The sequence below is a fragment of the Pogona vitticeps genome, chromosome 5 (genome assembly GCF_051106095.1).
Source record: "Pogona vitticeps strain Pit_001003342236 chromosome 5, PviZW2.1, whole genome shotgun sequence".
Lineage (NCBI taxonomy): Eukaryota > Metazoa > Chordata > Lepidosauria > Squamata > Agamidae > Pogona > Pogona vitticeps.
In genome coordinates, this window is record NC_135787.1 from 105,303,115 (window position 1) to 105,329,612 (window position 26,498).

The 26,498-nt window shown below is 42.1% G+C and overlaps 1 protein-coding gene across 12 annotated transcripts in view; it reads left to right on the forward strand.

Moving 5' to 3' along the window:
- Positions 1–12,581: 12,581 nt before the first annotated feature.
- PACSIN2 (protein kinase C and casein kinase substrate in neurons 2) overlaps positions 12,582–26,498 on the forward strand; it is an 83,124-nt gene continuing 69,207 nt past the window's right edge. For 2 of the 12 annotated variants that reach the window (XM_078394216.1, XM_078394222.1), the window contains exon 1: positions 15,887–16,058. The gene's annotated coding sequence lies outside the window, so the exon portion shown is untranslated. Of the gene's footprint in view, positions 12,734–12,957; positions 13,180–15,886; positions 16,059–26,498 lie in introns of those variants that run through there. The other 10 variants (XM_078394218.1, XM_073000823.2, XM_020808633.3 and 7 more) reach the window with 10 other exon arrangements.

The window sequence follows — 26,498 nt, forward strand, 5'->3', positions numbered from 1 at the left end:
GGAGAGGTTGATTAGCACCATTTGCTGTTCTGTCGCAGTCAACAAAATTATTTAAACCAGTCATGGGTAGCAGTATCTCTTTCATATGGGTTAGGATAAAAGGTAGAAATGGAACACAGTGGCAGTGGATGGCAGCCAAGAGCCTAAACTTCCAAGCAGTACCTGGGAAAAGTAGCAAATGACTCAATCAACATCTCCTTGCTTACAGGTATCTTTGTGAATGTGAACAAAAGAAAGAGGATACGATTTCTGTAGAGATATGGGGCATCTGGCTATTAATACATTGAGGAGTATAAATAGCTGTGTAGATTTTACTTTGATCAAAAGCCTGATTTCAAAGCTTTAATAAATTTGCTAGGAGGACCACCTTGGGCTTCAGCCATGGAACAGAATAAGCAAAGGAACTATGGTATGATAACAGAGAGGGGAAAAAATCCCACAACCTTTGGTTGTAGATATATTTGAAGTTAAATTACAAAACCACCAACTATTTTGTGAGCATTTGTGTGGTTCCTCCCCCCCGCCCCCCAATATAACCAATTCTAGGTGCTCTACAAATGTAATGATGTGGGCTGTAAAATCTGGAAGCTTGCATTCTCCTTATGAGTACTCTCAAAGGCTCCAGCTAGCTTACACATTGTAATAATAATACAATAACAACAATAGCTAAAACAAACATTTACACATTGTAAATTATTATTCCTAAGAATTAGATATATAAAGATGGAAAGTGTAAGGTAGAAAGAATGGATATATGGGAGTGACTTTGGAAGAAAAAAAGAGTTCTCAAATTCCCCCATCCACCTTCATGACATCATTTTGTAGCAACAGAACAGATAAATGAAACATTATGAGAATATAGTGTGAACTGTCAGTTCATTTTAGCCTCCTAATCCTTAAAAAGAAGAAAATATCCCTGGGCTTAGTGTATCATGGTCACTGAGGTCAGTCTGGAGGATTGGAGTGTTTTGCTAGCTCTTGCAGTTTCCACTTATAATCTATAAATTATTTACAGCAGTTTACATTCTGATCCAGGGTATTTGGTCAGGCATATTTTCCTAGCACGCTGTTTCAATGTTCCTCTCAATATGGTACATTCAGAGTAAAATCTGGTACAAGCTGTTGTTATGGTAGGTTTGAGCTGCTAATTTAACTGAAATCTATAAATACAAATCTTCTAGTAAATTCGGAGCCTATGAGGCAAGTCCCTCTAGCATAAGAGCATGGTAGCATAGTGGTTATAAGCATGAACTGAGTCAGGAAGTTGGTGTGGCTGAAGTTTTAGTACAACCATGGAGTCACCAATTAGCTCACTAAAGCCACTGCATCTGAGCCTCCCCTTCCCCTCACCTGTAACGGTAGTATGGTACTAGTCTTTTCTCTACCAAGTTGCTCTAAGGATTATTAGTGAGACTGATATGAGAAGTTTTAGATAAATACTACCTTGCATGATTTTAATTGTTTGCTGGATAGCTTAGTGAGATGGGCAACTAAACTACAGATTGGGAGTTTGATTCTTCACTGTGCTTTGTAGGAGAAGAGTCAGCCCGTGTGGTCTTTGCTAAGATAGAGTTCTGGAGCACCCTCTGAAAAAGAGAATGGTAAACCGCTTCTGAGTACTGTATACCTAGAAAACCATGGAAAGGTTCACCATAAGTCTCAATCTTGATGGCACACCAACATCATGTTACTAAAGCACTCTAACTATTTAAAATGTAGCAGTGAGGTCACTGGAGGCACTGTGAATTAAACAATGTTTCCTAAAAGATGTTTTATAAATAATTGAACAAAGTAATAAATGAGAATGAACATTTTAAGAATAACTATTCCATTAGGTTTCATGATAAAACTTCCCTTCATTATGTTTCTGTCAATTCCATAACATTTAGATGGCAGGCACTCAAAATGAAAGATTCAGAGAAGGGGCCATGCTAATTTGTTTCAGCATCTATAACAAAAATAAACAAAATCCCCAAAACCTTGTGGCTTTTGCGGAAAAAACTATTTTAAAACAGATTTATTCCAATGTGTGACTTTGTGAATTACATTCCATATGACTTGGCACTTGACAAGAAACATAAGCAACAACTTCTTTGCTAGTGGCAATTCAAAGCTGTGGTGTGTGCTGCTGCATTTATGTTGGTGTATGTAAACAGTAGGAGTCTACTTGTGGAGTACAATATTTAAGCCACAAGTTTAAATATAAAGTGTACATGCTTGCGTGGATGGGAAAAGAATGACCATATTCCCCATGGTCTAGATCTTCTAGTCCATGTGTCTGAAGAAGTGGATTGTAATCCATGGAATCCTGAACTAAAATAAAACTTTAAGCCTTAAAGGTGCCACATCATTTTAGGCTCATGTAGATAGACCATTTATCCCAGCATGGAGTTTTGTACTAATTTTATCAGAATTTTCTACCATCTACATGTCATAAGGCTTGTCTCACTTAATTCGATGTCTCATTTCATAACTTTCTGTTTTGTTTTTTCATTCATTCTTGTCATTAGGGTTTACTTTTAGTCTTGGTTTGATATGGGGGTGAAGTTAATGCTATGCCTCTTCCCAATGGGAAGTTCATGTTTGTGGTTTCACCTCTGGGTTGGAGGGTTTACGTTAGCATTAATCAATGCGCAAAAAACTTATTGTGAGGGAAACTCCAGGGAAGAAGCTCCAGCAAGGAAGTAGAATTCTGAAGTATGTATAGAAGTATTTCTTTGCTGTTGTTTATTTGTTAAGTTGTGTCCTGCTCTTCATGACCCCATGGACCAGATCCCTCCTATCCTCCACTGCCTCCCGGAGTTGGGTCAATTTCATGTTGGTTGCTTTGCAGACACTGTCCAACCATCTCATCCTCTGTCGTCCCCTTCCCCTCTTGCCTTCACACTTTCCCAACATCAGGGTCTTTTCCAGGGAGTCTTCTCATGAGATGGCCAAAGTACTGGAGCCTCAGTTTCAGGATCTGTCCTTGCAGTGGACACTCAGGGTTGATTTCCTTCAAAATGGATAGGTTTGTTCTCTTTGCAGTCCAGGGGACTCTCAAGAGTCTCCTCCAGCACCACAATTCAAAAGCATCAATTCTTTGGTGGTCAGCCTTCTTTATGGTCCAGCTCTCACTTCCATACATCGCTACTGGAAAAACCATAGCTTTGACTATGCGGACCTTTGTCGGCAAGGTGATGTCTCTGCTTTTTAAGATGCCGTCTAGCTTTGTCATCACTTTCTTCCAAAGAAGCAGGCGTCTTTTAATTTCATGGCTGCTCTCACCATCTGCAGTGATCATGGAGACCAAGAAAGTAAAATCTGTCACTGCCTCCATATCTTCCCCTTCTATTTGCCAGGAGGTGATGGGACCAATGGGACCAATGGCTATGATCTTAGTTTTTTTTTTGGTGTTGAGCTTCAGACCATTTTTTGCACTCTCCTTTTTCACCCTCATTAAGAGGTTCTTTAATTCCTCCTCACTTTCTGCCACCAGAGTGGTATCATCTGCATATCTGAGTGTGACTGGGTTTGGTGTTCTCTTTGGGCAACTCCTCACTTTCAGCAGGAAATAAAACAGGAGATGTCTTAATAACTTTCAAACTGTCATTTTTATTGCCTCTCATCTCATCCAGCACATTATTCATAGGATCAAAGATTCTTAACTTTGGCAGCAGGCCACAACTAGATGAACCAAAACTTTTCCCATATTCTCACAGACTCAACGGAGGGTTCTTCCACACCATTCTTGGTACAGTGTCTTCGGGGAGGAGTACTTCTCAGGGCACAAATCAGCCCACAACATGAATGCCTCACCCAGCCTCGCTCGTCCATTCTGTGATAGAAATGGTTGTGGACAATCTCAGTCTCTCTTTGCAACCCTAACTTGTGCGGTGCTACGATGACAGTCCATTCCTGGGTTTGAAACTGAGTCGGCTTATCTTCCCCCAACTTTGGTTCCGGCAACATTCCTCCCACCATCAAGTGGGGAGAGTCTCTCAGTAACCCCTCTTTACGTACTTTACTTCCTTTCTTCTTCCCTCATTCTCTCATATTCTTCCAACACTGAACCAAACAAATGCACCCCTTCCCTGCTTATATCCTCCTCCCATACTGTCACCTCTTGCTCCTCCTTCCCCCCTTTTGCGTCCTCCTCCACCAGGCAAATCTCCACCTTTCCCCTTTTCCTTCAATTCACCTTCTCCCGCCTCCTTCATAACTGTCACTTCTATAGCCATCTTCTCTTTCACACTTCCCCCATCCTCTCCTCCTTCTATAGCCTCTATCGTCAGGGACGGCGCACTCTCACACACTTCTCCTTCACACTGAGATTGTTGACATTTCTTCCGGCAATCTTAATTCCAGTTTGAGATTCATCCAGTCCAGCCTTTTGCAGGATGTGTTCTGCATATAAGTTAAATAAGCAGGGAGACAATATACAGCCTTGTCCTACTACTTTCCCAATTTTGAACCAATCAAACATACAACACCTGCTTTTTGGGAGGAATGTTTATTCTTGCCATCTCCTGTTTGACCACATCCAGCTTACCAAGGTTCATAGATCTTACATTCCAGGTTCCTATGCAGTATTTTTCTTTGCAGCATCGGACTTTCCTTTCACTTCCAGGCACGTCCACAGCTGAGCATCCTTTTGGCTTTGGCCCAACCACTTCATTAGCTCTGGAGTTACTTGTACTTGTCCTCCGCTCTTCCTCAGTAGCATGTTGGACGCCTTCCGACCTGAGGGGCCCATCTTCCAGCATCATATCTTTTGGCCTTTTGTTTCTGTTCATAGGGTTTTCTTGGCAAAGATACTGGAGTGGCTTGCCAATGCCTATTCTAGGTGTATTGCATTTAGTCAGAACCCTTCACTATGACCTGTCCGTCTTGGGTGTTCCTGCACGGCATAGCCCATAGCTTCCCTGAATTACTCAAGCCCCTTCGCCATGACAAGGCAGCAACCCATGACAAGGCAGAGATTCCTAAAGAGATGTGGTTTCATGATATAAGTGCATATCAATGAAGTCCACACTCCTTTGTGACCAAGCAGACTCATTTGGAAGAGGCATTTGTTTCTTGTTTTAGCATACAGGACCAATATTGGATTATCTTCTGTCTTCTGTACAACACACTTTTGGTACTGTGATACAGTGGCAGTGGTATGCCTCCTCTCAAGAAATGTTTATTTACCGATATGATAATTATATTCTGCCTTTCTCCAGTAAGAGCAGTACAACATTTATCTGTATTAAAATGTAGTGGTCATTTAAGAATTAAATTTGTTAAAGGAGGATACTGTTGCATTCCCATCCTGTATGTGGGCTCCCCGTAGTAAATTGATTGGTCGCTGTGTAAACAGAATGCTGGATTAGATAACCCTTTCAGACTGACCCAGCATGGCTTTTCCTATTTTTTATACTTTACTAAATTTGTGAGGCATTTTAAGTTGAAAAAATAGTTTAGCTTAAGGTCACAGGAATACTTCAGTATGCTGTGAGTTATTCCTAGCACTATTAAAAGGCATTCTATTCTGTTCTAAATAGGACAAAAACAATATATTTATTAGATTTAAATTCTGTATTTCTCAATAATGTCAGTAGTTTATCAAATCAAGGCAAGAAAAATACTCATTTGTATGAGCACCCCATATGCAAGAAAGAATGAGCCTTTGGTGGAAGAGTATACTAGACCCAGGTAAGTGGGTATAGGATCACAGCATTAATTTGTTCTAGCAAGTCTCATATTCAGCAAGCAATTTTGTAAAGATTGAAGCATTGGCATCAGCTAGATTTGATCCTCACTAGACGTTCTAGCCTTTCCAGTATTACAATCAGACACAGTTGCCAGAGTGCTGATTGTAATACTGATCACTCCCTGTTGTGTAGTAGAGTAAAACTGCGAACAAAGATTGTATCACACGAAAAAGGAAAGAAGACCACGCATTGACATCAACAAGACTTACGATCAAAGAAAAGTGGAGGAATTTGCCCAAGCGCTTGAGGAAACCCTTCCGGGCCCAGCTGATGCAAATGCACCTGAACGATGGGAACATTTCAAGAATGTTGTTTATAACACCACCTTGTCCAGATGGCAGACTGGTTCTAAGCCCATTTGGAGGAGTTCCTGCCAGCCATCGAGGATAGGAGGAGAGCTCTAGAAGCATACAAAGCCTGTCCTAGTGACTACAACTTGCACACTCTTCAAGTTGCTCATAGCAAAGTCCAACAGACTGCCAGGAGATGTTCTAACGATTATTGGCTGCAGCACGGGTCTCAGATACAGATAGCAGTGGACAGAGGTAACATCAAAGGAATGTATGACGGTATCAAGCAGGCTTTAAGTCCAATACAGAAGAAATCTGCTCCCTTGAAGTCTGCTACAGGCGTGATCATCCAGGACCGAGCACAGCAGATGGAACGCTGGGTGCAGCACTACTCTGAGCTATATTCCAGAGAGAATGTAGTAACTGAAGAGGCATTAAATAACATCAAGTGCCTGCCTGTCTTGGAAGAGCTGGGCAGTGAACCAGCTTTAGCAAAAATAAAAGCGGTCTTGGACTCCCTTGCCTCTGGCAAGGCCCCTGCGAAGGATAACATCCCAACTGAAGTGCTGAAGTGCTGTAAAGAGATAATCACCACTGAGCTGTATGAAGTCTTTCTTCTCCACTTTGGACTCTTCTCACATCATGACCAATTTAACCCTCACCTCGGCTCTACAAACTCTTAACAAATCTTTGACTACTGACATGGAACCACCTGTTTCTAAACTTACTCTCTCTTCCTTTCAAACCTCTCGAGAGGTGATCTCTATCGTCTCCTGGAATATAGCAGGATGGACCTCAAAACCTTTGGATTCTGACTTCATCAAATTTTGCTCTAGTTCTCTTCCAAGAGACATGGTCAATCAAACCCACACTCCCTTTTCTCCCTGGCTACACCTCTCTCACTAACCCAGCTACTAAAGTTTCAGCAAACGGACGTGCCAGGGGGAGCCTGGCTACTCTGATCTCAAACAATAAATTCCACAAATACGAGGTCTTAGATATCTCCAACAGTTCAAATCTTATGGTTTCATGTGTAACACACACATCTTCTTTTAAATTTCTCTTGCTTAATATATACTGTCCTCCTTCGGATCCTCTTCGTCTAGGATCGCCAATGTTCCTGGAATTAAATCAAGCCCTGTCAATTTTGTATGAGAAATATCCGGACACTAGAATACTGATTGCCGGCGATATGAATGCCAGACTGGGACCAAACAACACCAATATCGGAAACTCTCTGGGCCTGTCGTCTGAAGATCTTCTATTTCTCCCTAATAGAGTCTCTCCTGATTTGGTTGTGAATCCTGCGGGTAGAGCCCTTTTCAGCCTGATTTTTAAATTTCATTTATTTATTTGTAATGGATCAACCACTGACTTGGATGTCTCCTCATTTACATTTTACGGTCCAAGGGGCAACAGTGTCATAGATTTCATGCTTCTTTCTTTCCCCCTCTCGACCTATTTTCGATCCTTTAAAGTCTTATGCAGACCCGATAGCGACCACATGCCAATTTCTTTGACTCTTTGCTTACCTCCAGGCCACAACCCAATAGCTAATAAACAATGTGTTCCCACCCCACCCTACTGCCTAAGAAGACTTCCATGGAATGAGAAAATTCAAAACCAGGTTCTACTTCTACTTGACTCTCCTAATATGCTCGCCTTAAGAGATTCTGTTTCCGATACTTTAAACCCCTTGGATACCTTTAATGAAATTACAGCAGCAATTAAGCCTCTCCTTGTCTCTTCTAAACCCCCTAAATATGACTCTTCTACAGCAGGCGGCTGGTTTGACAAAGACTGTCTAATCCAGAAGCGCGTACTTTTAACAGCCCTCAGAAGACTCCACAAGTGGGGTTCTACTGCCAACTATTATGCCTTCACTCGATTGAGGAGGGACTACAAAAACCTGCTCAGAAGGAAGAAAGACGAACACACTTAAAAGACATGGCAGGCCTTATCCTCGGCCGCCCTACACAAGGAACCCGCCAAGTTCTGGGCCCTGGTCAACAGAGGTATGAAGTCTTCATTTGAGCCCTTGGACCATCAGATTTCTTCTTCCCAATGGCACCAGCACTTTTCCGCCATCTACCGGGAAAAGGATTATACCAACTCGCTCACTCACTTACTCGAGCTGAATGTCCCCTCACTTCACCTGCTACCTGAATGGGACCCAGTTTCTAAGGAAGAATTAAACGAACTTATTACCGCCATTGCTAACAACAAAGCTCCTGGACCTGACATGCTGCCAGGTGAACTCTTCAAATGTAACCCAGACTGGTGGTCTGATGTTTTATCCAAAGTGTTCTCCTTCATTAACCACTCAGGTGAATTTCCCCCGGTGTGGTTAGACAGTATCGTCTCCCCCATTCACAAAAAAGAATCCAAATTGGACCCAAAAAACTACCGTCCCATAAGTCTTCTTTGTGTGGTTTCCAAACTATACACGAAGTTCCTGCTCCTTAAGCTGGAGAAATTGGCATCAGAGAATTCTATTATTGCTAAAGAACAGGCTGGCTTTCAAAAAGGGAAATCAACGCTGGATCATTCCTTTGTTATCCACCATTTGGTCCGTAAATACACCCAGGTGGGGAGGAAAAAATTGTACGCTGCCTTTGTCGACCTATCCTCGGCCTTTGATACAATAAATAGATCCCGTCTATGGCGGAAACTTGCAGAAACCAACATTGACAAAAGACTCCTCCTTCTTCTTATAAAGCTTCACACAAACACCAATTTCAGAGTCAGACTCGGCTCACATGGTATGCTTTCAGAGGAAATTATTACCGAAAAGGGGGTCCGCCAAGGTTGCTTATTGGCTCCGTTTCTTTTCAACTTCTACATAAACAACATTGTACCTGAGCTCCAAGGCCTTGATTTCTTTCCGCCGACAATTGGGGACATAAAACTTTCAATATTATTATATGCCGATGACATTGCCCTTTTTTCACTCACCCCGGTTGGGCTACGTAGACTACTGGCCAAATTAAGTACCTACTGCAGCCATGAAAAACTAACAATAAATCACGCAAAAACCAAAGTGATGACTTTTGGGAACCATCGCAGAAAACATACCTGGAGGCTTGGGGACTCCCCAATCGAGCAAGTGTCAGCCTTTCGTTACTTGGGCATTATTTTTGGCCCTCATCTTTCCTGGTCAAAACACCTGGACTCAGCAAGGCTTAAAGCCGCCCATGCCATCCAAGCCCTCCTACACTTTACTAGGTCTAAAGGAGGCAACCTGGTTCCCCCTGCTACTGAAATTTTTGCCAAAAAACTGATTCCCCAAATGACCTTTGGGGCCGAAATCTGGGGATACACAAACATTTCGACCTTAGACGCTGCACAGAACACCTTCATTCGTTCCATCTTGTGTGTCCCACGGAGTACTCCAGCCTCCTTACTTAGGGCAGAAGTAGGCCTTATCTCTGTAGCTGCCACTTGCCATTCAGCACTAGTCCGGTACTGGCATAAATTGTCCCAAATGAATGATACCAGTTTACCTAAGATCTGCCTCAGAGAACAACTGGCCAACCCCTCTCTTAAATCCTGGGTGAGTGCTGTGAAACAAATAACTGACTCCTATGGCATCGACTTAGATTCTTTAACCGCTCTTCCGCTCAAATGTGTGAAAGCTAGTCTCAAGGACACAATTCGCCTTTTTCATATCAGAAGTGACCTTTGTACCATCTCTAGCTCGCCTTATTCCTCTTCACTCCCACTCTATAAGTCAACTTTTGTCATGGAAAACTATTTGACCTGGATAACTACATTTGCCCTTCGCAAGGCCTTTACCGCTCTACGTTTTCAATGTATGCCTTCAAGAGTGTTAGAGGGCAGACACGAGAATCTGCCCTATCATCTAAGAATTTGTCCTTGCCACCTGGGAGAAGTCGAAGACATCACTCACTACCTTTTGAGATGTCCATATTACCACTCCCCTAGATCAAGGTTTTTGGCAAGTTCTCTGACTTCCATCCAAGACAGACCTAATCTCGCCCAGGTCTGTTGGCTCCTGGCTGAGATTAACGCCAATAACACCTTAAACGTGGCAAACTTTGCCTTGGCTGCAATCAACATCCGAGCTCGCTCATTCCCTGTACATTTGTCTCTTTGATTCCTATTTACGCCTTATTGTATTTTCTTTTAATTAATTATCTCACCTGCTGCTTTTATTTTATTTTAACGTATTTTAATGACTTATAGTTGATAAATAAACTCTTCTCTCACATGAAGTCTTTTGTCTTTGCTGGAGGGAAGGTGAATACCACAGGACATGAAGGATGCAAACATCATCACATGGTATAAGAACAAAGGACACGGAACAACTGCAATAACTACCGTGGTATCTCTCTTCTCAGCATTGTAGGGAAGCTGCTTGCCCGTGTTGTGCTGAAGAGACTCCAGGTGCTTGCAGACAGAGTCTATCCAGAATCACAGTGTGGATTTCGAGCTAATAGATCTACCACCGACATGGTGTTTTCCCTTAGACAGTTGCAGGAGAAATAGGGGACTACAACAGCCACTCTTTGTGGCCTTCATAGATCTCACAAAGGCCTTTGATTTGGTTAGCAGGGATGGTCTTTTTAAAATCCTTCCCAAGATTGGAGGTCCACCTTGACTCGTTAACATCATCAGGTCCTTTAATGAGAGTAGTCCTAGAACGGGCTGGAATGTTTAGCATGTATACTTTACTGAAACAGTGTCATCCACGTTGGGTTGGGCATGTTGTGAGAATGCCTGATGGTTGGATTCCAAAAGATCTCCTGTATGGAGAATTAGTGCAGGGAAATCGCCTCAGAGGGAGACCACAGCTGCGATACAAGGATATCTGCAAGCGGGATCTGAAGGCCTTAGGAATGGACCTCAACAGATGAGAAACCTTGACGTCTGAGCATTCAGCCTGGAGGCAGGCAGTTCATCATGGCCTCTTCCAATTTGAAGAGACACTTGTACAGCAGGCTGAGGCAAAGAGGAAGTCCTGAAACTGGCAAAACCAGGGGACTGGACAGGGGACAGATCGTATTGCAGTGGTTAAACTGCTGTACTGCAGCCAAAACTGTGCTCACGACCTGGGGTTCAATCCCAGGTAGCTGGCTCAAGGTTGATTCAGCCTTCTATCCTTCCGAGGTCGGTAAAATAAGTACCCAGCTCACTGGGGGGGCAATGTGTAGCCTGCATAATTAACTTGTAAACCTCCCAGAGAGTGCTTGAAGCGCTATGGGGCGGTATATAAGCAGCACGCTTTGCTTTATTTGTCTTCAGTGTGGGAAGAGATTGTCACTTTCTAATTGGCCTTCTCAGCCACACTAGATGCTGTTCCAAGACCTCCATACAGAGTACATTACCCTAGTCTCTCGAGACTGAAGGATGCCTGCAAAAGGCAATTTTGAAAAGAAAGAAAAATAACTTGCAGGCTGAAATGCTGTGCAGCCCAGTGGTGTAAATGGCATTCTTCATTCCTAAAGGCGGCTAAGTACATTTTTCTGTCTGAGGCAGAATATTCAATTGGCATTTTCAAGTATTGTAAACAAAGGAGGTAATTCAATGGTATCAATACGCCAGTTTAAGTGGCTGCCTATGACGTGGCAAATCCTGTCTCCTTGCTCCGAAGTCTCTCAGCTGTCAGGGCTGTTTGGGACTTCAAAAGCTCTGAAGTCTTTTCAGTGGACCGATTTGTCTTCGTGACAATCCTCCGTTCTTCTCGTGACGACGACTAGTGACCTGCATCTCCTAACTCTTGCACTCAAGAAGGTGGTTAATAGTTGACAGAATGTGTGTGCAGTTAACACTTCGCCCTCAGTCCCACAGGGCAGGGAGCCTGTCCTTTGCAGCACTCCTAGGCACTGGAGGGATGCCAGTTACGAACGATCCTGTTCGGCAAATATTTGGTGGCAAATTATTTTAAGATTCTGGATGAGGTATCTCATGGCTATCACTGCCTTTTGGAATGACCGGTTGAACTTACATTAAAACGGCACTAATTTTACGATGTGATTTAAATTGCGTGTTGAGGAGTTTTCGTTAAAAAGGAAATGGAAATATTTACAAGAAATACTGAAATTAAAATGATCCTGCCACCTTCAGACCTAGAAGTCCTCATAAAAATCTTTCATGCATTAGGAAGAGTACACATGTCCGGACATTATTGATTCACATATTTCCAAGGTATGTTTCCTCTTTCCAATTCCGGGGTGGGTGCAAGCGGAAAAAGAACTACAGCGAAACACCTCCTCTCCCCCTTGCAGCTGCCAGCTTTCTCAATGTCACCCTCTTCATCTCAACACAAAACCGATCTCCCTCTTTTTTTCTTTTTTAAGCTTTCGTTATGTACCAGGAAGTTACGTTGATTGGCAGCCTAGAAAGAGCACGAGGGAAGCCAATAAGATTCAATCTTGGGTCAAAAAACCCTTAAAGACGGGGAAAGTGAAGCAGATGGGAAGTCCCGGCAATTTTGGGGTGGTCCAATCAGGAGGCACGTCCCAGAGGTGACCAATCAGGTCTCAGAAGAGGGACTGCGGGCGCAATCTCACGGGATGGAAGGAGGGAGGGGGGTGGGTCTGGCGAAGGGAGTGCCGCGGGTCTGAGGTTCGGCAGTCACTCCGACGCGGCGGGCAGGAGAAGGACGGGGAAGGGAGGGGCTGTGGTGGGAGTTGCCTGCCCGCTCGGTTTTTCCCGGAGAGGCTCGTCAGCGCAGGGACTCCTGAGGTGAGAGGGGCGCGCGAGGGAGCGCGCCAACAGGCGGAGACCCCACCCCCACCTCCTTGAGAGGGCGGGGGCTGGTGCTGAGGCGAGCGGGGTGAGACGGGGCTTGCGGGTGCCTCGCCTCTTCGCCCTCCGTTTGCGGGCGAGAGGGCGAAAAGTGGCGACTCTCCCCCACCCCGAGAAAGGGAGAAGCGGCCCCCGGGGAGGGGAGGGGAAGGGCGGGCGACGAGGGGCGCCTGAGGAGACTGGAGCCGCTTGGTTTTCGTTTTTCGTTTGGGTGGCCGCTGGGGAAGACGCGACCAGCCCCGCGGTAGACTCGGAAGTAGGGCTGGGTCCTTGTGGAGTTCAAGCGGCGGGAGGGGAGAGGATTCATTAATTCATTGATGGAAATCTACGTCGCGCCTTTTCTCCGGGGGTTGTCTGTATGTAGTGCCTCCTCCGTGAACAGAGTGAGTGCCCGCCGGTTTTCTCTGTGGCATTTGCTTTAGCTTAAAACACGACTTCGCCGAGTGCTTGCAAGGACTGTCAGTCGTGGCGAAAAGAACAACCCACGGCTGTCTGTTTCATCCTCCCAGTGCCTCTTGAGATAGTTCGAAGGAGAGAGTACAGTAATTGCCTCAAGGTCATCCCCCAGTGAGTCTAGGGAAAGGCTAGAGATAGTAGGCATTCCTTTGATCTCCATCCGGTACACGTCGCGGATGATGCCTGCATTTTTCCCCTCAGCTTCCTTCAGAAGGGGTTATAAGTGGGATGCCTCTTCTATGACACTTCCCCTCTCCTTGAAAACGTGGTTTCTCTAGATAAGGACGGGCTGCTTGTAAGGCAGAGAAAATTGCTTGGACGGATCAGTCTCAGAACAGTTATTATAGGTGACTGTTTAATCGTATGCAGTACGATTATCACGCACTGTGAAATTTTTCTTTCCATTTGGAATCTGTTCGCCTCAGACAGCTGACCTACCCTATGATGCAATCATCACCTGCCTTCTGGCACCATTTGCCACTTACTGCTGGTGCAGGACATATGAACCTGGAATGTCCTGTTGTTTTTGAAGGTGCTAGCTGGTGTATTCTTCTTTCTCAGAATTTTGTTTATATCTTGTTTCTGGACAAGTATCTTCACATCTGCTAAGCAAAGCTGTAGACATGGAAATGATTGAGAATTCTTTATCTGGGTGTGGGTGTTTGAGAAGCCTTTGAGCCATAACACAAACATTACAGGTGATTGTCTGGGTTCCAGAAGCAATACCTTACTTATTCCTTGGGTATGTTTTTCTTTAGTGGTATAACTATTAACAGTAGTGGATCTATTTGCCTTTGAAATGGGACTCATGTGCAGCCTAGCTGGTGTCCATTGTCTTTTCTTTTAAAAGCAGCAACATTCTGTTGGACTAAACCTAGCTGGTAGGCCCAGTTAGTGTAGAACAATGAAATCAATAGGACTTAGGTTAGTGTTCACAGACCAAATCCCATTCATTCAGTGTAGAGATGTAAAATTTCCAAAAAAGATTTTTCTGGGAAAAAAATAGAAAAACATTTTTTTCTGGAAAAAATGGAAATTTGGAGAAATCATATATCTCTAATTCAGTGGGGCTGCTCTGAGTGGGATGAATAATTTGCTTTAGTCCTATGTATAGTGTTACATCATTTGTATTGCATCCAGTATATTTATATTATGAACCTTTAAGCTATCTTGAGAACCTTGATATTTGTTGGAACAGGTAACTGAGACTTTCATCCACAAATGTGGGACTTGTCTTCCCTCCCTTTTCTTTTTTTGGGAAGCAAACTTAATATATAGGAAATAATGATTGTAATCTTCTCTTTGTCTTTTTCTGTTTTACTAATTAGCAAGACATTTGTATTTTCCCCCATAGTACTCATAACATGGGAATGGATACACTTTTTAAATTGGGAAGATCAGATATGGGGCCAAATTAGTCTCTGTATTACTACCATGGTCTTCAAAACAATCATGTTGGTATTTAAAATATATTTTAAAAGTTAATTTCCCCCGTTTAAAACTAATCCTTCCAATCACACATCATGTTTAGCTTGGCCTTAAAATACTATACTTTGAAGAAGTTTTCCATTTGGGCCATTTGAAACAGGAAGATGGCATTCAGCAGAGAGAAAGTAATGGAAAGGGGATGGTTAATCTGGGTTGTGACAAACGGATTGAAGGACAACGAAGGTGGATATTTGAAGCTGCAAAGCAAAGAGGGAATGGTTGCATTTTTAGTGATTCTGCTGAAATTAGTGGGTTCTATATTACTGGGATGTCGTGGCGCTGTGGATTAAACCGCAGAAGCCTCTGTGCTGCAAGGTCAGAAGACCAGCAGTCGTAAGTTTGAATCCACGTGATGGAGTGAGCTCCCGTTGCTTGTCCCACCTCCTGCCAACCTAGCAGTAGATAAATAGGTACCACCTCAGTGGGAAGGTAACAGCGTTCCATGTCTAGTCGTGCTGGCCACATGACCATGGAAACTGTTTTCAGACAAACGCTGGCTTTATGGCTTGGAAACAGGAATGAGCACGCGCCCTAGAGTCGGACAGGACTGGAATAAATGTCAAGGAAAACCTTTACCTTATCTATGTTACTGGACATTTTTCTACAGTTCTCTTATTGCTCAGGTGATTGAGAATAGTTAAGCATGGTTTTAATTACACTGCAACTCTGGAAAGAGTTTAATCTAATGTAAAATCGGTGGTAGTAGGTAGTTGTTTTGATCCTGAGAAATGTCTGTTATTTAACTGGTCGAAGGATAATAAATTAGGTTCTTGCTAATCCTCTTGTATCTCCTTGCTGCTTTTATGGGTTTGCAGTGAGATTTCATCTTAGAATAAATAAGAACTTTTGAGAAGCAATGGGAATACATTAATGATGTCCAGGAATATTCTGGTACTTTTTAGGGCAGTGTTTCCCAACCTGGGGGGTTGCAACCCCCAAGGAGGTTTCAGAGTGTTTTCTGGGGGTTGTGGTTGTTATATGCCTTGCAGCCAATGTTAAACAATTTCTTCCTTGACCTTTTGGAGCCGGATATTAAAGCTAACATGTTTGTATATGCATGAGAAACAGGCCTTTTGGGGAAGAAAGGAGAAGGGATTTTACTACATTAAAATGCCCTTTTATGGAAATGTGTGTATTGGTTTGCAGGTTACTTGGCTATTATAAAAGGAGCTCATGACTCAAAAAAGGTTGGGAACCATTTTCCTAAGGAATGCACAGTTATGTGATCCCAGGAGAGAAGTGTGGAAGAATGCTATCTTGGGGATGATTTACCTGAAAGTTGGATCAACAAATCAAACAGGACTTTTAAAACTTTACAGTGAGTGTAATAGTGTTTGCTGTGTCGGGCTACATCTCCTGAACTCTAGTTGGCTGCCTCACTTGTAATGTCAGATGCTTTTCTGGTAGGCTTATTCTTTCCATCCACCTCCGTAGAAGGGACCTGCTACAGAAGGCGATCACTTCATTTACTCATGTAACTAGCTGCATGATAATCAGTTTCCTTTGCGATTCTGACTGAAATCATAGTCTGTTAATTCTGGATGTTTACATTTTTCTGTAATCACATAAATCAGTTTGATTATTTTCATGTCATTCAACAAAAAAGCTCTGAAGTTAAATGTTGTTCCTTAGGAACCTTAGACTAACATGTCTTATGTGGTGTTAAGATTTTGTGGACTGCAGATACTGTACAGTACTACTTTAGATGCATCTGAAGAAGGCCATTGCTCACAAATATGTCCCCTCCCCAGTTTTGTTTATCTTTGAGATGCTATTAAACTATTTTACATTGCTTATTCATTTTATTGTATTTTAGCATAATCTTTGGTTTTCAGATTTAGATTAGACAGTTCTGCAATATTTGCTATTTTAGAGCAGGGGCTTGGCAATTTGCTAAATTTAGTCTAGCAATAGAAAACTAAGAAGCAATATAAAAGACTCCTTGATAAAAAGAATCTCAACAATTTCCAGACAGGAAATGTTAGGGGGCTGGTGGTAATGACTCACAATACATTGCTACAACTTAGTCTCCCCACCCATCGAATCTTGCCTGCTACTTTACACAGGAACACAGCGCCCTGGTTTAAGTAGCAACTGTGAGCTATGAAGCAGAATAGGAGAAAGCTAGAGTGCAAATGGAGATACTGTAGGTCCTGGCGGATCATAATCAGATAGCTGTCAGGATCATGACTAACCATTACCTTACTAAGGTGAGGGCTGCCAGTCAAGCTCACTTCATTGTCCAGATAAACAAAGTTTCTAATCAGCAGGCGGAACTTTTCCGTATAGTCCACGATCTATCCGGAGTTGGTCACAGTGATTGGCCTCCCACTAACATATCACCTGACCAATTTACGGCATTTTAAAAATCTAAAGTGGAGGTCATCCGCCGGGATCTCATCCTCTATTTGAAAACAGTAGAGACGTCCAGTGCTCCGCCTTGACCAATGAAATGTAATCATTTTCCGCCTATGATGTCAGATATGGTGGACAAGGTTGTTTATCACTGTCATGCCACCACCACATTGACCCTTGACTGGCCTGGCTAATCAAAGCAGCCAGGCCTGTAACAACTGAATGGGGCAGTGCAGTAATTAATGGATCTCTCCAGGGAAACCTTGCCCTCAAGGAGACACTCATTAGGCCCATAAGGAAGAAATCAAGTTTGGCGGCAGGCAACATTGGCAAATGTAACCCTGTTGCCAAGCCACCCAGAGACCTTTGGGTAGTGTGGGTGGCATATAAGTTAAATAAATAAATAAATAAATAAATAAATAAATAAATAAAATGAATGTTTCCTTCCTTAGCAAAGTGGTGGTAGAGAGGGTGGTGGCCGACCAGCTCCAGGCTACTTTTGGATGAAACCAATGTTCCAGTCAGGCTTCAAGCTGCACCACGGCACGGAAACGACATTGGTTGCCCTGTTGGATGACCTGTTGAGGGAGCCCGACAGGCAAAACATCTCTGTTGGTCCTCTTCGATATTTCAGCCGTCTTCGATACCATTGACCACGGTATCCTCCTGGGGAGGCTCTCCGAGTTGGGAATCGGTGGTCTGGCATTTGACTGGCTCCGATCCTTCTTGGAGGACCATCCTCAGAGAGTGCAGCTAGTGGAGAGTGTATTGGCCTCGTGGAGTCTCAATTGTGGGATTCTACAGGGCTTGATTATTTCCCCAATGCTGTTTAATATCTATATGAGGCCACTGGATGGGGTCACTAGGGATTGTGGGGCTTCAAGTCATCAGTACGCTGATGACACCCAGCTCTACATTTCCTCTTTTCCAACAACAGTGGATGCCGTTCTGTTCCTTCAGTGCTGTCTGGAGGCTGTACTGCAATGGATGCAGGAGAATAGACTGAGGCTTAACCAGGACAAAATGGAGGTCCTGAGGGTGGGTGGCCCTGCCATCGGTGGTTTGGGAAACTTCCTCTCTTTGAGGGGGAGTGACTCTCATGGCGAAGAGTGAGGTTCACAGCTTGGGGGGTTCATCTGGATCCGGCGCGCACCATGGAAATCCAGGCAGCGTCAGTGCTCCGTTCTGCCTATTTCCATCTGTGACGGATTGCCCAGCTGTCTCCTTTTCTTGATGTTGGGGCAGTCACCACTCTGGTCCATGCACTTGTAGTCTCGAGAGTAGACTTCTGTAATGCGCTCTATGTGGGGCTACCTTTCAGACTGATGCGGAAGCTTCAAATGGTGCAGAATGTGGCAGCCAGACTTCTCACTGGGGTGAGAAAATATCACATATTTCCCCCACTCTGGCTGCCCTGCATTGACTGCCTGTTCGTTTCCGCACTGATTTCAAATTGTTAATGATGACATATAAAACCTTAAATGGTTTAGGACCTAGAGACCTGGCAGAATGCCTCCTCCCACCTAGATCTACCCAAATCATTTGTTCTAGCCAAGATGGGTGGTTGAGGGGCCTAATGCCGAGGGAGGCCTGGAAGGAAGAACAAGAAACCAGGCCTTCTCGGCAGTGGCCCCTCGTCTGCCAGCAGATCCCTCGCTGGGTATTTTTAAAGAGCAAACTTAAGACCTGGCTCTTTAGGCAGGCTTTCCCTCCTGTCATCACCTAATTAGTTTTGCCATCTTGAATTACATTATTACAGTTTATTTTATTACATTGTTTTTACTTTTATGAATGATTGTTAGCTGCCCAGAATAGACTTCGGTCTAGATGGGCAGGGTATAAATAAAATAAATAAATAGTGGGCAGATTAGATTGACCTGAAACCCTCCTTACCTTCATCCAAGCAGGTTTTATTACACATTCTTCTTCTAAAGAATTCTAGAAAAGCTGAGAAACTAGAATTTATTTTAACAAGATGCAATGAAGAGTGTTAAAACCCTACTAGCCATGTCCTTTGCTGAATTACTTTAGGTGGTATTTTGAGACTGAGCATTCTTCTCTAGGTTTTCTCCTGTGGCATCCATTAGTCAGTATTTAATATTTAAGCTTCCACATTTGGGACACATACTTCATTGTGTTTTTGCTAGTTAGTATGAAGTTGATTTGTGAGGGGTTTAAAGAAAATGATCATGGATTGACAGATAACTACTGGTAAATTTTTGATGTGCTGGAACCTTTGTAAGGCTAAAGGAATTACTAATCTGTCTATTCAGATAATTGATTGAATTGATTAATTCAGTAATTGTTTTAATTGGTTAATGAAATCTTGAACCTTCTGGGACATTTTCTGTCCACTGGACCTGATAGTCATGTTAAAGACTCTCCCACTTGGGTCCAGCCTATTTGAAGGAATATATCACCACATATGAACCTTCTTGGGTTTTAAAATCTTCTGGGAAGGCCCTTCTCTCAGTTCCACCAGCTTCCCAAGCTCGTTTGGTGTTGACACGAGAGGGCCTTCTCAATGGCTGCCCCTGGTTGGCTCGCTCCCTTTCTGGCAAAGACTTTCCTTTTCAGGCAGGCTTTTTAGTTGATCCAATTTAGATATTTTTTGGTTTTATTAAATGCTTTTAAAATTATTGTTTATCTTGTTTTTAATCTTAATTAATGTTTAATTGTTTTATACAATTTTTGTACAAAGTCTATTTGAATCAATGGAGCTTATGGAGGAGTTGACTTGATAATTTCCTATTGATTCAGTGGGCCTACTCTGGTGCAATTTTCTGTCGTAAGCAACGGGATTTGGGCCTCTCAAGCATTAAGACTTTTTGGTTTTCTGAAGGATTTAGGGTAATAAAGCACTTTGGAAGGTATTCAGAGTGATGGTGGTAGAAAATTCAGGCTGAATCTGATTGAGCACAGATTGGAATTGTGGGACATATTTTGTGGTAGTCAGGAGAGTGACGTTGTCTGTCATCTCGGCCTCTGTTTTCTTAGCACAAAGTTTTCCAGTGGACTTAACTTTGTGTAATTGAATGGTTGTTACATTTTGACTGTGAGAGTAGTCTGCAAATACCTTCTGAAACTTACTATGAGCAGTCTGGCGGTTCACTCACGGTTTGGCTGCTGCTACGGGCGCAGCAGCAGCTTCCTATTGTGCTGTGCTCTGCAATGGATTAGCCACTCTGCGGCCTAGCAGAGAGACTTATCATCCCACCTCCAGGCGGGAGTGGCTAAACCATTGCAGAGCACATCGCGATAGAAAGGTGCGGATGTGCCCACGGCAGCTGCTGAACTGTGAGTGGACGTTTCGGCTCCATGGGGCCAGACCCTTGTTATTTCCACCTGCCGGGGGGGGGGAATATTCATATTCATCTACAAATACGAATACCCCCATCTCTAGTTCTAATCATCATCTGGGTGCAGTGAGTGACCAGATGTGAATAAACAAACTGAGGTTCACTGTAAATAACCTATCTGGTATAATAGGTAATCCACTCTGGCTCAGGTGGTACAGCATATCCTTTATGGCAATATTTCCTGCAAAGGAACTGATACACAGCTTTTGTTAGATCACTTGTCACTGGTGAACTGGAGTAAATTTGCTAAATGCTAGCAAATGTGTTATCTGCATCTCTTCCTGGGTAAGGAAACGTTGGCTATAGTGAGAAATGCTTTAATCACCTCATAGAGACAAGTAATCTAACCATGTTGTATTGCCATGGAAAGATATTTAGAAAACTATAGTCAGCACAACATACAATGGCTAAGCTGGTATTTGGCATGCATTTTACAGGCTGTATAAGCCTCACCTTGGAAGAGCAGTAGTAGGTTCTGAGCACAATTCGGAGTGCTAATTCATATTTATAAAGCCCTTTATGGTTTAGGCCAGAATATCTTGAATGGGGCTTCTCATGAGTCTATCTATAGTATCTGAAACTCTGTTAAGTTTCCCATAGGATGTCTTCTTGCACCTGGACTGTGCAATTGTAGTTCAAGGGAGGTAAAATTAAAAATCAGTTAAAACTATACAGTATTATTCTGCAAATAATTTAATGGTTAAAATGGTGAGCATAATAGAGTTCTCAGATTTTAGTACTGCTGTTTAATTTTATTCCTCGCAAGACAGGTACCAAAAATGGCCGCCCTATGTAGGATCTTCGCTGGACGGTGAGTTTCCAGCCCATTGGAACGCATTGAAGGGGTTTCAATGCATTTCAATGGGCTTTTTATTTTCGCATTATGACGTTTTCTTTCTACAGCAATTTTGCTGGAATGAATTAATGTCATAATGTGAGGCACCACTATACACTAAAGATACTTAATAAACTGAAGTCTTAGACTTGGCCCAAGATGTTATAGAAATGTCAGTTGTATTGGGGCTTAATGTCTGCTGAACTACAAAATAGGCTGCTAGTTCTAAGTGAGCTTCAAGTCATTCGTTCTTGATGTGGTCTGTGGGGAACATACATGCCACAATATCACTGAGTGGTTTGGTTCTTTGCTGTTCCTTACCTGTTGAATCTGACAATCTTGCAAAATATGCACATTGTCCAAATATGTGGATAATTTACATTTGAAAAGGATTGTGTCAAGACTGAGAATTTATTTATTTATTTATTTATTTATTTATTTATTTATTTATTTATTTATTTATTTATTTATTTATTTATTTAATAAATAAATACCAAAGTCTACTCTGGTCGGCTATTGAAAACTATTGAAACTTTTAGGTGCAATTGAGGAACAGCCAATGAAGACTATTTCTATTATGTCTATACCTGGAAAGAATTTCACTAGTACGTCAAGTTTGTCTGAATGCCCACTCAAATGTTACTTTGGGAATGTAAATATAATAAGAGAAATATAATACAGTTTTGCTTAAGGATGAAGGCATGTCGCTTTCCATTCGATATTGTGCAGCAAAATGCTTCAGAGTATAGCAGTGATGTCACAAACTGGACATAAGCTATGTATATTTTGGGGTTATGTTTCTGTGTATTCATGTTATGTGTAATGAAAGTGTGGCCCTTTGTCTTTCAGGTAAACACTTGCTATAGATCCAAGGTGAGCAACCTATGGTTCTCCAGATCTTGTTCTGCAGCTCCCATAGTCCTCACTATTGGCTGTTTTGATTAGAGCTGATGGGAGCTGTAGCCCAAAAATATTTGGAAGGACATAAGTTTCTCATCTCGCCTCTAGAGGCAATTGAATATGGAGCCTCATGCTAACTTCATAGTGCAGGACGGGCAGTTTAGTATACTGGCTGTTGCAAGAATTTGAGAAGTTAAGTAATGCTGAGTAAATGAACTTTGGGCGTTATTTTAATGATTTATCATCACTTCCTTTAACAGCAAAAATTGGTAGTGAGGATTGATAGAAATGGAACCAGAATGGAGAAAGGAGAAGAGTCATCTTGGTGTGTTTGGATTTTGCTGAGATGCACAGAAAAATGTTTTTATAATTTTGAAAGATGCAAAGGTAGTCTATCAAGGACTGCACAAGCTCTGTAGTCACTGGATGTGGAATGTCAGTTGAATAAGAGACCTGGGAGATAGGAATGTAATCAAGTATGCTGCACGAATGCATAGATGGTTGAAAACCTGAAATGAGGAAATGCTCTGGGGTATGCTCTGGCATCTTGTTCTTACTTAACAATGAACCATCAAATTGATTCTGATTTATGGTGACCCTTCTCAGAGTTCTTTCGGTATGAAGTACAGTACAGTACTGAGAAGTGCTTCTGGGGCACTCTGGGACTATGTAGCTTGCTCAGGGCTATACAGGCTTGCTTTTCCCCTGGGAGGTACATTGGGAAACCAAACTCCTAGTTCTTGTTTTCTTGCTCACTGAGCAGTCCAGACAGCTTCACTTGATTCCTCTGATAGTGAACATGGGTGGTCAAGACATTGTTGAGTTGAAAGTAAAATGGGTCCTTGTTCTTTGAGAAATGTGTTGTTACAGATTTCCTCTTTGAAGAAACAATATTGTAAACAGGGAATTTAGAAAATTAGGTAGGTAACAAAGAGAAGCTGAAAAAGCTATCAGTGTTCAATTTTTGGAAAAAAATATTGAGAAAAGTTTGATGACAGTTTGCAGGTGATTAGGATGCAGCCTTAACAATTTCAATTCCATTGGATAGTTTATGGCATTTTAAAAATTTCTTTTTTTTATCTCTCCATGACTTATTTAACATTTCTTCATTCATACAATTTTATACCAGCTAAAAATGTTCCTAAAACATCTCAAACGCAGAAATATAGATATTTTTGTTCATTTAAAAAGCACTATGGTAAAATGGAATGTATGGTAGAGGCTAACTTGGAGATGGCTTTTTGGCTGTTTAAAGTGCTAAAGATTAGAAGAATCTTATTTAAATATTTTCCATTATTTGCTTAGAACCATGGAATGTGAGATTTGACACCTTGCTTCATTACATGTTCAAATAAGATCAGTTTAGGATTGGAGATGGAGAAGGAGTTGAGATAGAAGATGATGACTCACTTACACGACAAGAATCTGTGTAGTTTTGTAGCTCTGCTTCCAGGAACATTTAATTTTTAAAAGCAGTCATGTAGGAATGAGTGTATATAGAAATATTGCTGTGAAATAGTCTTTGAAGATACAGCAAGTGCATCTCCTTCCTCAAGTGGACCTCAAGCTGTTAGGGTGGTGATTTTCACTTGTGTAATAGCAACCCAGAAATTACTACATTGGTGGAGCATTTGATTCTCCCCAGAGCTTAGTAAGATTCTGGCACCAGTAATTGTGGATAAGATCGTGCAGCAAAGCTGCTGTTATAGATGTTGATGCTATTACAGCCTGTATTTAATTTTTCCATTAGTGATGTGCTGTATAGAGAAGGGGGTTGCTAAGGAGATTATGAATGTGGTGTTTACTGTTTGCCTTATGACTTTTCCTCCCTGACCAAATTTTATTTGCACTTGCCAGTCAAAAAACTTCCAGTATTTTGAGGTTGTCTGTTTTTTGCTAGACATAAATTAGAGGAAATTAGAATTAGACGGCGTGGGGATATCCTATTATAGACTGAAAGCCTAGACATTGGTTAGTAAGGCTCATGTTCCTTGAGTACTCAGTAAACAAACTTAATCTAGGATGTTTATTAGAAATTGCTTGTTTTGAGACTCCTACAAGGTACTGTTCTCTTCTCGGTAAGCAATGCCCTTTCTTGCAGGATGTGTGATGGAATGTGTGCAGCAACAGGAATGGAGCGAATGGCCAGTCATAAATTGCAATAAAGAAATGCATACTGTTAAGTCATTCCAATTTACAACAACCCTTTCCAAGGTTTTCTAGGTGCAGAGTACTCAAACAGTTTACTGCTCCCTTCTGGGGATGCACTAGGACCATGTAGTTTGCCCAAGATCACATAGGTTGGTACTTGGGGGCACAGTGGAGAATTGAACCCCCAACCCACTGAGATATCCAGCTGGATGCAATTTTCAGCTGAAAAAGGAGTGAGGAAAATATATGGTTTTGGAAACACAGTTTGCAATTCAACTGGAAATACAGGTTAGGGGTTCTTCAATCTTGATAATGATGCAAAGTCCATGTCACTGAAGGTTAAACAAACAAGAGACTTAATTTCTACTGTTATAGCAGAACTGAAACGGAACTGTTGTGTTCCTTAGAATCTATGGTGTAAATCTGACAGTAATATTTAATTTATCTCAGAAGCAGCAAGAATTAAGAATTCTATTAGTATTTGCTGTTCAGTAGCAATAATATATAGTATTTTCTTCCTTCTGGAAAAGTATGCTGATTTCTAAATATGTCAGGAAAGAGTGCTGGATAGAAATGCTTAAATGAATCACTGCATCCTGTCATTTATACATGGGTCAGGTTATACTGGCAATCAATTCTGGCGCCTACTTGGTTTGCTGCTTCATTTTAAGGTAATCACTAATTTTTAGTTTAGCATACACTGGTTTAACATACTAACTATACAAACTAGACATTATTTATATAAAAAAGTTGAAAGCCTAGAGAAGTAGATGATATCAGTAGCAAACATGAATTTACAAATAAGTCATGTGAAACTAAGTTTTGGAAAGTACTGTAAAAAATAACTTTATAGAGCGAAGAAGTACAAAGGTACTGCTTTTATTAAGAATATTGAAGTAATTTCTTGTGATTTGGTGAAGTTAGTGGGATCTGCGGTGAAACCTTGTAGCATGGGCTGCTTCTTTTGATATTTCAACCACTACCCTGTATATCTAATTATTTTATGGTCACTAAGTATGCCATGCCCTTGCCTGTCTCTTTCAAAGTCTTTCTTGACCTTTTTTGTTTTTGCAGTTAAGCAGATATTGAGGCTCCTGTGAATGCTGATAACTCATTCTTTATAAGTACAGTGGTGCCTCGCATAGCGACGATAATCCATGCAGCAAAAATTGCTGCAAAGCGATTTTGTCGCTATGCGAAAATAAAAGCCCATAGGAATTCATTAAAACCCGTTTAATGCGTTCCTATGGGCAAAAAACTCACCTTTAAGCGAAAATCCTCCATATGGCGGCCATTTTCGCTGCCCGGTAAGCGAGGAATCCGGGCGAAAACACAGCGGGCAGCCATTTTTTTTACCCAGCGGCCATTTTGGAACCGCCGATCAGCTGTTGGGAAATCATCGCTATGTGAAAATCGGTAAGCGAAACAGCTTACCGATCATCAGAAAGCGATTTTTTCCCATTAAAAACATCACAATGCGATCGCTTTTGCGATTGCAAAATCTTCGTCACTGTGCGGATTCGTCATTAAATGAAGCGCTCGTTAAGCGAGGCACCACTGTAGATGATGGTGTTAATTTAGATTTTTAGTAACGTATTTGTATGAATATGAGTTGATACATTTAATTGTCAGTTTTGGATACCATATGTCAGCGATGGCGAACCTATGGCATGTGTGCCACAGCTGGCCCACTCTTTGTGGGCATGCAGACCACAAACTGCCATCGAGAAATACTTAACTCTCCTCTAATCCCGGATTTTGGCACTCCCCTATGCTGGTGCAGTGGTCCAGTGGAGAGGTCCAATGGCAGCCATTACCTGTGTAGCCCGACGGGGGATTGGAGGACCAGTAAGTATTTCTTTGTTAATGTTGCCCCTAGAAAAAATACAAGCATTTAACCCTTGCTGTGCAGGGACAGTTTTTTTTCTTAACTAAAACCTCAGTATCCAGATTTAATTGTAGTATTGGCACTTTGAAATAAATAAATTGGTTTTGTGTTGCAGTTTGGGCACTCAGTCTCAAAAAGGTTCGCCATCACTTCCCTAGGTACTGCTAGTAATTGATGCTTGCAGCTGAAAATCATGTGGAGATAGCTTGTTTGATGTTTTATGGGAGACATGAGATGCCACAGCTTGGGTTATGGTAGAGGGACTGATTC